Raw genomic sequence first — 12945 nt, forward strand, 5'->3', positions numbered from 1 at the left:
ACATGAAAATTTTGCTCGTAAGAGCATACATAAGTGATACTAGTTCGACAGCATAACGACTCTATGAGTAGTGTAGTCACTTAAACATAGAGTCGGGGTACATAGCATGGATCCTAATGACATAGTACTAAAGACTGATACTGTTATTCCTAGTCGCGGTGAGATGTGCCCGGGGGTGGGGCTGAGGAAGTGGATGCTCCCTGAAGACGAGCCACATGTCGTTCTGCGTCCCGGAGTCGGGACTCCCACCTCACCAGCCTCATGTGGAACTCTCGAAGGACGTCTCATGTCTCCTGCTCTGCACGCTCGACCCTATCCCACATCTGGCGTACCTGGTCGGCGGTGCTCTGAGCTAGGTCGTCGGTGTTCCGTAATCGTCTCACCATGACCGGAAGGACTCGATCAGCCGGACCTCCATCCCTCAGGTCAAAGAACTCACGTGACATGCCGAACGGGGTTTCGTTGTCCCTGCTACCTGCTCCATCTCCAAAGATCAATACCCCAAGGGGGTGTAGGGCCAGTGGGGTCCACCCGGTAAGCGGGCACCCTAATCGGGTAAGGGGGTTGATGACTTCAGACTCCGCGTCCGAATCACCCCCTTTGTTATCGCTGGGTTCCTCCTCGAAGCTTCCTTCATCTTCTTCCTCCTCCTGTTCTTCTACTGGTTCGGCAGGTTCGCCCTCGACTTCTGCCTCCGATTCCCCGTTAGATTCCTCCTCGTGGTCTTCCTCAGGCTCTTCTTCAGGCTCTTCGTCCAACCATCCATTATTTCCCTGATTAGAGAAGTAAGGATCTCCGGGGTGATGGAAACCAGCCATGCTGTCTGCGAGAGTGCGTAAATATGCTAACATTATTCCTAAGACGCTACAACTATTGTATAGACTGAACGGATGTTCTCTTCTTGGGGGTAAAGGGGTATGTTTTTAGGTTCCCTAGTTATCACGATTTCCTCAGGACATGTGATAGTTGTACCTTGGAGGAAATGTAGTTGATCAGGCTACATCCACTCCTTGATACGACTAAGAACAGTCTTGGCTTAACCGAGATACTAGCATTATCTTGTTTGGTTCGGTATAATGTTATTTTTCCTAATACAAGAAAGGATGTTTTTATTGTTATGTTTTATTTGTTTTGTTCAGAGTTGTGTTAGTCCCTCTTTTTGGTTTATAGTTGCATATCAATGTGTGGTTAGATATGCTAGTTCACTATAAACAGAGCTCTGATACCAACCTGTCACACCCCCGAACCGGACGGCGGAAACGTCTGAGGGCTCTTGCAACTTAAATTGAATACCATCACAATGATTATACATGAATCATAACATCATTCATCACCATGCATTGAAATATTACAACTGATATTGTTTACATTCAGTACATTGTTTTAAACATTACAATTTTCATAACATAAATCGTTCGATAAATAATCTAAGCAAAACACCATGACATAACTTGATACTTATTCTTCGGCTTACCTGGTACCTGAGAATACAAGTTATTTTGGAAAACGTCAACATATGAAATGTTGGTGAGTTCATAAGTAATGTTATGGAAAAATGATTTTTGTGAAGTTTGAAAAAAAAAACAGAAAATCCGATATTTTCTGAAAAGAGTATTTGTTTATAAAAAGTGTGAAGATCCGTAAATATGCTTGTCGATTTTGAAAACATGTACAATTGTTGAATTTTGTTTACATCACATAGGTGAAAATGTTGAACTTCCCGGGAAAACCCGATGTTTTCCCAATACGTAAATTACATGACTTGTTTATTGTTATACCTATACGATGATTGTTTTTGATTACCCAGGTGACATTGGATTAATTAAGGTTTGTGAGTTGTTACAATCACGCATTAATGAAAATGACTAGTTTATAACTACAAATTACGAACGATCCTTGAGGCGTCGTCCATACTACTCACATAATCCAACCACCCTGACTTCTCTTGTTTAACGTCACGAATCTGTTTACTCGAATTCTCATAAGTCGGTCAACCGAGGAGAAAGGAGGGTACAAAGCCCTCTTTATTTCCATAAGTTAATCAAGGCTATCGGGAATGCGAAAAGCACTTGGACCAACTCGCATTTGACTTCTCGACCTCACTAGCAGTACTAATGGACCATCAGGGCCCAATAACACATTAGAGCTATTGAAGTCCTTTTACATGGAATTGGGTCATAGAAGGCCCATTAACATGTAAGCGTATTCCCTTCGGGCCCAAAGATCATGTTATTGGGCTAGCAACGCCCAACAAGCACGATTTGAAACTTTCAAGCCCAAAGTTTGTTTATTGGCTCCTCATAGTTATCGCGTGTTTATTGAAATACTTTGGTTTATTGATTTTTTTCATTTTGTTATTGATTCGAGACCGAATCAATTCGTTTTGTAACGATATTTGTTATTGAGAGTGTATCTGTTTTTACGTTTCGTCGGTAGTTATTAGATCTTGTATTTTGTCTTAATAAATTAATTTGTTTAAAAGTAAGATTTTTACCTTTTCACAACCTTTCTTTTATAAAAGTAGCACTTTTAGTCCTTTATATAAAAGAATTTCATTTTAGTCCTTAAAACATTATTTTGACACTTTTGTATCATAAACTTGTTGAAAAGACATTTTTAACCCAATTTTGTTTTGTAAACAGCTTTAGTCCTTCCAGAATAATGTTTTCTCGGTTAAAACTCCCAATTTCGCAACTTTTACAGTTTTGGCCCAAAATAGAGAATTTTTACATTTTTTTTATCCTTTTTGAATTTGAAAGGCATTTTTGACCATTGTAATAGTTTTTATACACTTCAAATCCCCTGTTTTACAGAAAATTTCATTTTTAGCCCCTTAAATTTAGAAATCTCGCAAATTTGAAGCTTATTGGGCCGAAAAGCCCAAATTTAGCCCATTAAATCCAAAATTTACATTTTAAGCCCCTCAAAAATGTTGTTGTCCAGAAAAATTAACATTGAAACTGTTTGGACCCTTTTGATCCTCCAGAATTTATAATTTGTCGGTTTGGACCCCAGATTTTGTATTTTTGACAATTTAAGCCCAAAAATGAGTTTTATGTTCAAGTATGTTCATCCTAACCATATAAACTATTTTTCTTGACTTGATTAGTGTAAAATAGTTTAAGTTATGTTTATTTCCTTCCCCATGCTTTAGATCTCGGTTTTTACACACTTTTTGGATAACATATTCATCACAAACACATGATATCACACACATACATGCATCAAATCACACATAGCATACATTTACACATAGATATACACATTTACTTGTATTCTCCCCCATAAAAACTTATAAAAACCGAAAAGAAGGGGGGTATGAAACTCACCTTGTGGTTTGGATTTGGTTTTGATGAAGATTTGAGAGAAGATTTCGTCCCTAGCAACTTTTTGAGGAAGTTTTCGAACTTAGATGGTTCTAGGGAGTTAGATCATGAATTTGCATGAGTTAAGATGAGATGTTTGATACTAGATCATAAATCTAAATATAAACTTACCTTGAATGATGATTTTTGTGGAAAGTCTTTTTGAAAAGCTCTTGATTCTCGAAAATTTGATGAAGAAAAGTGAGGATGTTCTTTGAGAGAGTTTGTTTAAGAAAATTGGATGAAGTGTGTATGTTTGGGAGGCTCTCGGCCGAGAATCAAGAAGAAGAAGAGAGAGAGAGAGAGAGTTGAGGTGACTAACTTAGATGCATGTTGGTCCATGCATGGAGGTATGTGATGTATAAATGAGGCGGCAACCTCACAAGTCAACTCTTCCTTCTTTGGTTGGGCTTGGGCCGAGATTTGGAGGAAAGAGAAGAGAGTTTTGGGCCTTAAATGGTTAAGCCTAATTTTCGTGGTTATGTTGAGTGATTTTTGGTCCAAATAAATATAAATGTGATTTTTATGACCTATTAGGGCTAAATTAGGTTAATTATGGCCCAATATGGTTCATTTAAATAATTTATTTCATTATAGGCCTAATATGGCCCACAATATTGAAATAAATGGAAGTGGGTCCAATTAGAACCCATTCAAGAGTTCTAAGCCCAAGATAGTCCAATTGGAAGCTTATTGGTCCATTGGTCCCAATAAGGAAATCCTAATCCAAAATGAACTTAAACAAGGATTTCTAAGGTTTCCAATTGTTTGTTGACTATTTGTAGTGCTTGTATGAAGTGTTTGATTGAAATTTTGTTGTTATAGAGTAAGACTCATACATGCTTTCATGTTTTTGATTCATAATTGACATAAGTGTTGTAGTTACAAGGCACAAAAATTTCTAGTTGTGACACGTGTAGGGTTGTTTGGCCGAAAACTGCAAGAACAACCACCACCACCGTGAGGTGGTGGCTGCCACTATCTACCACCACCACCGGCCACCATAGGGTGGTTGTTTGTGTTTATTTTGTATAGTGTGTGTTTATTTTGAGATTTAGCATTGTAAAGTGGCTGCCGTAGGTTGGTGGCTGTCGCCACCAGCCGCCGTGTCGAGTGACGGTGTGTTTTGCCTTGTTGTGTTGATTTGGTTGGGATGCTTGAAACCCTAATGGGCTTAGTGAAATATTAATGGGCCTAGTGGAATCATAATGGGTCTAATGAACCCTAATTGGCCAAAGGACCTAGTTATTGGGCCTATTGGGCTAATATGGGTTGGAAACCCTAATTAGGGTTTGGAAAACCCTAATGCCATGAAACCCTAATTTAGGACTTATCGGGACTGCATCTGAATTATTTAATGAACTTAAAATATTAAATTATAATCATTGGAAAATTAACCTAGGGCAATATTGGACTTAATGGATTAAGTCTTTAATGGAATAAGTCCTTAATGGGTTAAATAGGAACACTTAACCTTAATCGTCATTTCCTGTGAAAACCCTAATTTCACTTGGGTCTTAGTTATTGGAATATTGATGGGCTATCCAAGAACAAGTAAACGGACCAAAATAATTGTATGGATTTTAGGATGAGGCCCATGTCAGAGTCTTGGGACCAATTTGGAAAAGTGGGCCATAGATGGGCCATAATTGGGCCTTTATGATTATGTGATATTAGGTCATGGGAATACAAAGAGTTGGACTAGAATAATTGGATGGGCTGTAAAGAAAGACCATGTAGAGGTATGGGCCCAATTTGGAAAATTGGGCCATATATTGGGCTTTTGGCCCATTACTTGACTATTGAGCCTTTAGTGTATGAATTGGACTTTGGGCTTGGAACCCAATTATTAATTGGGTTTTGTTTGATGTTGACAGTTCAGGAATCAATCAACCAACAACTGGAGTTTTATCTGTGGGATTTCAGCAGTGTCAGGTGAGTTATCCTCATTATACTCAAGGGTCTAAGGCACCAAGGCCGGCCCTTTGGATTGTTATCTGGTTACGTTATGTTAGTATGATCTGTTAGATCGGTATCCTAAAGGGTAGGATAATATTATGTGGTATGTGGTATGATCTGTTAGATCGGTATCCTAGAGGGTAGGATAATATTAAGTAGTATGTGGTATGATCTGTTAGATCGGATGGTATTATGTGCTATGTGGTATGATCCGTTAGATTAGTTGTTGTCTATAGACTGTTATGTGTTTGTTTGTTATATATATGTGCACATGTTTGTTTGGCGGTTGAGGCTTATTTGCTTTGTGCGGAGGCCAATAGACCTGGGCATTCCATCCCGAGGATGATTGGACTCATAGTATGTGGGCATTCCAACATGTTGGTTGTGGGCCTGAGGTATTCCAACCCGATGGCTGATTGGACCCATAGTATGTTGTTTATGATTATATGTATATTATCGCGGGTATGGGTATTTTGGGGGTAGCTCACTAAGCTTTCAGGCTTACAATTTCAGTTTGTTATTTCAGGTACCTCTGGTGACTGTGGAAAGGCGAAGACATGATCGTACCGTTCCTCCTGCTGTTATGATTTCATGATTTGATATTGGGATACTCTTATATTTATTATTTTGAAAACAAATTATGTAATGTTAAATGGTTTTAAGTGTTTTGGAAAAGTTTAAATTTGGCATGATTTTTATGGGTGTTACACATAGTTATATAAAATATGTTCTTTGCTGATTTCATACACAATCGATGTATTTGTTGATTTCATTCACAGTCGGTTTCTTTGCTTATTTCAAATCCCCATTTCATAAACAGTCGATGTCTTTGCTAATTTCATACACAACCACATTTAAGTAAATATGATTTGATAAACATGTAATCCGCTTTTATCATAGGAGTGTAAGTTGTTGATTTTTTCTTTAACTATTGATTGCATTCTGCTTTATGGGTTGTTCATCTGTTAGCATAATTTAGTTAACATTGTATGGGTTTCATTCTACTTTATCTTATATATATATATATATATATATATATATATATATATATATAGAAGGTTCTAGGCCCATGATAAGCACGACCCAAGACTATGATTAAAGCATAGTCTTCAAAATTTATACATGATTCCAAGGCTATTTTTTACCTCAAGCATTTTTTATAACCTATTAAGAAGGATGAGTTCATATGAGAGACTCTAAAAATGATTCTTGCCATTTTATTTTTGTTGAGTTGAAGAAGAGCCTTGAAGCTCATCAAAATTGGAAGACTACGAGCATTTAGCTTCTTGTTGCATAATGATCATGATGCAATAGTCAACCACCCAAAAAGTCAATAGATAATATGCTAGAAAGCAAAATTAATGCATATCAGTATTTGATTGATAAGATATCCAGAACATAAGATTCATAGAAAATAAGTAATTATTCTAGAAACTAAAACCATATAATCACCAAAAAAAATATTGAATCACCTAATTATAACTTTCCCATGGAACCTTACCTTGTCCGGCATGTCCTGCTTCTTTATCTTCAACAATATGTTCTTCATATGATCACTAAGAATAGTTTACAGTAAATCTTTTGCTCCAAAGAGATTAATTTGAGGTAGTGGGACATTGGACACCTCTCCTTTCTTAACCTCTTCGGTATATGATATGGCAATTTGGAAAATTAACCATCAAATCTTGTACCATTAAAAATCTCATAAATTTGATATTGCTATGTGTCACATTTTTCATATTAAACCCACTGTACAAAAAAAGCATACCATCATGTGACCATGTTTTGGTGCATATCATAGTGACACTATAGAGACACTTTCATCAACTGAGCGAACAATATATTGACTTTAAAATTTATCCAAATAAATAGGACAACAAGCAATGTATCATCCATACACTACACATGTACCCCATAATTCCCTTGCAAGTAACACAAAAGCTTAGTAAAACAATATAAAACAATTTATTTATCCATTTTTTAAAAAAGAAGGGCATATTCAGGGAATAGAACATATTTCTATTTTTTACACATAACATCAATGTACTTGCCTTTTTTAACAATGAAATATTTTGTCATCAGTAGAGACAAATATGTTGCTATTATAGGTTAGGACTGTAATTACACTACTATTTGATGTGTAGAAATGTAAGTATGTCCTTATTATGGGTTACATATTGTTATTTTTATGTTTCTATTACACCTAAAGAAACATAAGCACATTCATTCATAATCATATAAAAATGAAATTGATCAATCATGGTCTCATGGAATATCTTAGTGAGTTGTACATACATGCAATCAATTATACTACTATAATAACAAATGACAATAACATTGTTAATTTGATAAGACTGTAGGCCCTTTGACATGTATTTGGTATAAAGGTATATCATATCCTCAAGAACCATAACTCCCAAATTCTTAAAGATTGAGGTCCCCTACATGCCAAGAGCACAAGAAATAATGATAAAGCAGGTCTAAAACAGTAAACATCTTCTATACCTATGATTTCCACATATTATTCTTAACATAAACATTTCTATTTAATATGGCCGGTTTATATCAAGCCATGATTTGATTATATTTGCATTTATATGGGCTTTAGTTTCATTTTATCATCAAATATGATGCCCCTGATGCTATTTAGAGGATGTGCTATATTATATGTTTTTTGAGTATCATGATAGGCCATCTGATTCTTTACCTGATGATATCATGTCCTTTTATTTGGATGATGAATCATTGATAAGATTAGAAGAATGATTAAACTACAAGTCTAAACTTACCATTTTGTGACCTTAAGCATGATTATAATGAAGTGCATTATAAAACCCCTATAATTAGGAATAGAGTGAAACATGATACATCAAATAAGCATAAGAACATATTGGTTGCTTGTTCTCTAACAAGAGCTTTCAGGAGGTCATTCAATTCTTTGTTGTTTGAACGACACAACATTAAGCAAAGTTACAGTCATCTTATCTCTTAGGCATTTAGTCGAGCACTTATTAGGCAATAAGAAAAAGTCCAATTATCTAATATATTAGGCATTTCATCTAAGGCAATTATCAGTTAAACAACATTAAACAATTAATATGTAGTTCATACCTGAAGCAAAATCGTTTTGAACTCAATAGTGATTTTGTGGAATCGAGCAATCACTAAAGGAAGGAAGGAGAAGAAAACAGAGAAACAATCAGGGAAGTGAGGTGGAGTATTTAGGTCAAGAACATCATGCACATTTATGAATGAAACCAAAATTGTTTTCACAATCCAAAATATATACCCTTAACTTTGCATCCTCGATATACACAGGAGTCAATGAAATTGTGGTTACGCAAAACCAACTGATGTTTAATTAGTGAATCTGTAACATAATCAAAGAAAAGTAAGAGCATATGGAGAAGAAGCTCAATTATGTTGTTGAAAAAAAATAGATTGATATAATGGACATCGATCAGGGCCTAATTACCTTTGTGGAGATTTATATTACTTCATGTATCAATCAATTCAACCCGGTTGTTTTCAGGTTTCTTCTTATTGGTATCCGTATAAACCTTGCAGGGACCAACTGAGAATCATTTGCTGAGGGAAAGGACAGTATGAGACAAACCCATATATATTACGACAAAATGAGTCTTAAATCTATCACATATATATCTAGAGCTCATAAAACAAAGTTACATATTGAAGATTGGGAATATCATCAAGGCTCACCCAAATTTGCCCGTTGAGTTGGTTGTTATTGTCGCTCAAGTGATTCCATCTTTTTTTCTTTATGAAATTACAAAATAAAGTGCAAAAAAAAACAAGAAATTATTCAAAATGGAACATAAAAATTGACTTACATAGAAGGAGAAATGTTGCATTCATGTGTCAATTGTGAAATAGTGGTGTAGTGATGGTTTAATTAGAATTGAGAATAATGTATTTGGTAAAAAACTATATGAAAATTAGAACCTAGAAGAACAATTTACCATAAATGTTAAACCTATTAACTCAAATTGAGTTGCAATTAGAACTTGGAAGAACAATGTTAAATTCCTAAATTGAAACATCTGAACATATCTTGAGTTTGCGAGATCGGAGAACAAGAAACAAATCCGAATAGATTTCAACAGGGCAAGAAAATCCATGGAATGGATTAACGACAACTGGTGAACAAACTTGAAATCAAATTAAGGTTTGTGTAGATAACATACCCGCGGAGAAGAAGATCAAGACAGTAGGAACAATTTTGTCATTATTCTTTGACTCCCCATGCAAAACATTTGTGGTCAACAAAATGGAGTTTGAAGGATATTACAGATGTTTAGACTTCCATTGACTAAAATGATTGTAAGAGTTAAAGTTGATGGCCAATAGCCTTGCATATTAAGCATATCATCTAAACCCTTCAATCTCTCCATTCCTTAACTAATCAAGTAACGAATCTTTTTGCTTGTCATTGCAATCTTTGTTCTTCTCCATTTCTTGTCTAACTATTTGCATCAATTCGCCTAGAAACATATTGTTACAAATCAGATACATAGTTTTAATCAGATAAACTCATATGTGTATTTGATATATATATATATATATATATATATATATATATATATATATCAAATACACATATGAGTTTATCTGATTAAAACTATGTATCTGATTTGTAACAATATGTTTCTAGGCGAATTGATGCAAATAGTTAGACAAGAAATGGAGAAGAACAAAGATTGCAATGACAAGCAAAAAGATTCGTTACTTGATTAGTTAAGGAATGGAGAGATTGAAGGGTTTAGATGATATGCTTAATATGCAAGGCTATTGGCCATCAACTTTAACTCTTACAATCATTTTAGTCAATGGAAGTCTAAACATCTGTAATATCCTTCAGATCTTATGGTTTGAAGGAGATGAGAACTTTGGTTATTTAAATATATTATTAAGCATAATAAAAACGTATGTAAGGTTTAACGAAGATGGAAATGAAGATGGAGTGTATGAGGTTCATGTAAGGTTTAAATATATTATTGAATTTGTAAAACCGTAAAAGTTGGTATTGTAATCCTATGTAAAGTTTTAATTTCTTATTGTTCCATTGTAGATTTTTCCAAACTAGTTTATTTTTTTTGGCATAGATTTCGATCTTTGGGTCGATGTCGGATTTTGAGTTTAGGGTCGGGTTTGGGGAAATTTTCAGCCTCGATGGGGCGCCCCGATAAGGAACCCGTCGGGTATTGGGTCGGGGATGAGGACAAATTTTGATTTCGGATTCAGGTATGGGATACCCTGCCCCGCCCCGAACCTGCCCCATTGCCATTTCTAGCGCATGGATGGCTTGACAGTATGCAACAAGGCTGCTATTTGGACAATGTGCAACAGTGATGATATGATGACAATTCAGCAAGGTTGCTTATAAGAATGTTATGCGACAAAGATGCCGATAGGATGTTGGGTCAAGGTAGCTAAGAAGTGTAGCCTTTCCATAGCAATGTTGTATCGACCGTCGAAGTCTGTAAACTAGATGAAATGTATTATGTCTGTGATTCATGACTTCCATTCACTGCGAAAAGTTGTTCATAAAAACACCATTGAGGAAGTCGCGTGCTATGCAAGAATGGGTATTCACACACAGAGCGGAAACCGTTGATATCCATAGGGAACTGTCATTTCTTTGCCCGTGGGTGGGACAATTTTGTGACTGATCAACAATGCACACTTTTAGAAGTCCATTGTGAATATTTTACAAACCGATGTGGCCGTTACAATGCGTGTTGTCATAGCAGCGAGGCTGCTAGGGTGTTAAGTTGCAATCTATAACACTTGCATCTAAAAAAACTAATAAAATCAAATTTGATAGTTAGTATATTTCTTGAAATTATAAACTAATTATGATTTCAAAATGCTTTGCAGATTAACAGTAGTAGTGTACTACTCTTTTTAAAAAAAAACGTTATGTTATTGTACGATAATGCATGTGTTGTAATGAGACGTAATTTGAGGAAAGGTTCTTCATCGTCTGAGGTGCGACATTGCATATTTTATATCGCGTGATTTAGGGTTGAGATTAGTAGCCAATAATCATTTTGAAATGAAATCGAGAATGAGGCAAAGGTTACGAGCCTTTGAGCCTTAATAATATTGGGTCAAGAAGCAAGTAGATAATGAAGACCTCACGTGGGAGAGCATACCATGGAATAGATAGGAGTTAAGAGTCAACGATCGTGAAAAGGTCACGCGGAAGAGCATCGCGTGGAATAGATCAGGCTTAGGAGCCAAAGATCGTGAAAATGTCACGTGTAAGAGCATCACATGGAAGAAATCGGGCTTAGGAACCGACGATCGTGAAAACGTCACACGACAGAGCATCGCGTGGAACAAATCGGGATTAGGAGCCGACGATCGTGAAAAAATTATGCGGACGAGCATCGCGTGGAACAAATCGGGCTTAGGAGCCAGCGATCATGAAAATGTCATGCAGAAGAGCATCGCATGGAACAGATCAGGATTAGGAGCCTATTATCGTGAAAACGTCACGCAAAAGAGCATTGCGTGGACCAAATCGGTATTAGGAGCCGGTGATCATGAAAAGTCACACGGAAGAGCATCGCGTGGAACAGATCGGGCTTAGGAGCCGACGATCGTGAAAAAAGTCACGCAGAAGAGCATCACATGGAATAGATCAAGATGGAATTGGGCTAAGAAGCCAATCAACTCAAGGTAAATTTCATGGACCTTTGAACCTTTACATAATTGAGTTGAAAAACCTGCGATCATATTGTCTACCTCGGGTGATCAGTCTGGGCAGAAATATAATGGTAATTGGTATGGAAAGTCGGGTAGCAAGCTACTGAGAGACTAGGAAATAAGGTTGGTGAGAGCTAGGAGATGAAACTGTTGGTGAATATTACACAATAAGACTGTTGTCAGGAGTCAAACAACACAAATGCTAAGGGCTGGGCGATGAGGTTGTTGGTGAGGATTGCGTAGCAAGATTGTTGTTGGGAGCCAGACAACAGAGATGCTAAGGGCTCTTTGTTTATGTTGAGTATCTTAGGTGTTGACGAGATCAAAGAGTTTATTCGTTCTTTTAGCGAGGGTGATGCTATTTGGTTGTTTTTTGGTACGATCTTATACCGATGTTAGTTTTGTGGTTGCTTGCTAGAGACAATGTCTTATTTTGGGGGGTTTATAGGTTGGCTTAGCTATTAAGAGAATATGTTAATATTTACATGAGGAAATGACACAAATGCATTACGAATTTTCTGGGATTGGTTATGTTAGTCCCTAAACAATTTCGAGGCTTTATGAGGAAACCAGCTCGTGGTCAACTTGTCTTTTTAGTCCATTTTACTTGTTTTAGCCGGTTTGAGTGACACATAGACAATACTTGGGGTCTCTCTCTCTCTCTCTCTCTCTCTCTCTCTCTCTCTCTCAAGAATACAATCTACCAGGAACCCACTGTCGTCTTGTTCCAGTTATCCTTCTTCAAAACCCATCAATAATGCAACAAAAAGTGAATTTATCTGGTTGGTTATGGCGTTATAAGGTGAGTTTAGGGTGGGGAAGAAGAACAATAGTACTGAGTTTATCAGGTGCTCCATGGGGTTAACATTCAAAGTCAATATGGGTATCT

This window comes from Lactuca sativa, chromosome 8, assembly GCF_002870075.4.
Source record: "Lactuca sativa cultivar Salinas chromosome 8, Lsat_Salinas_v11, whole genome shotgun sequence".
Classification (NCBI taxonomy): domain Eukaryota; kingdom Viridiplantae; phylum Streptophyta; class Magnoliopsida; order Asterales; family Asteraceae; genus Lactuca; species Lactuca sativa.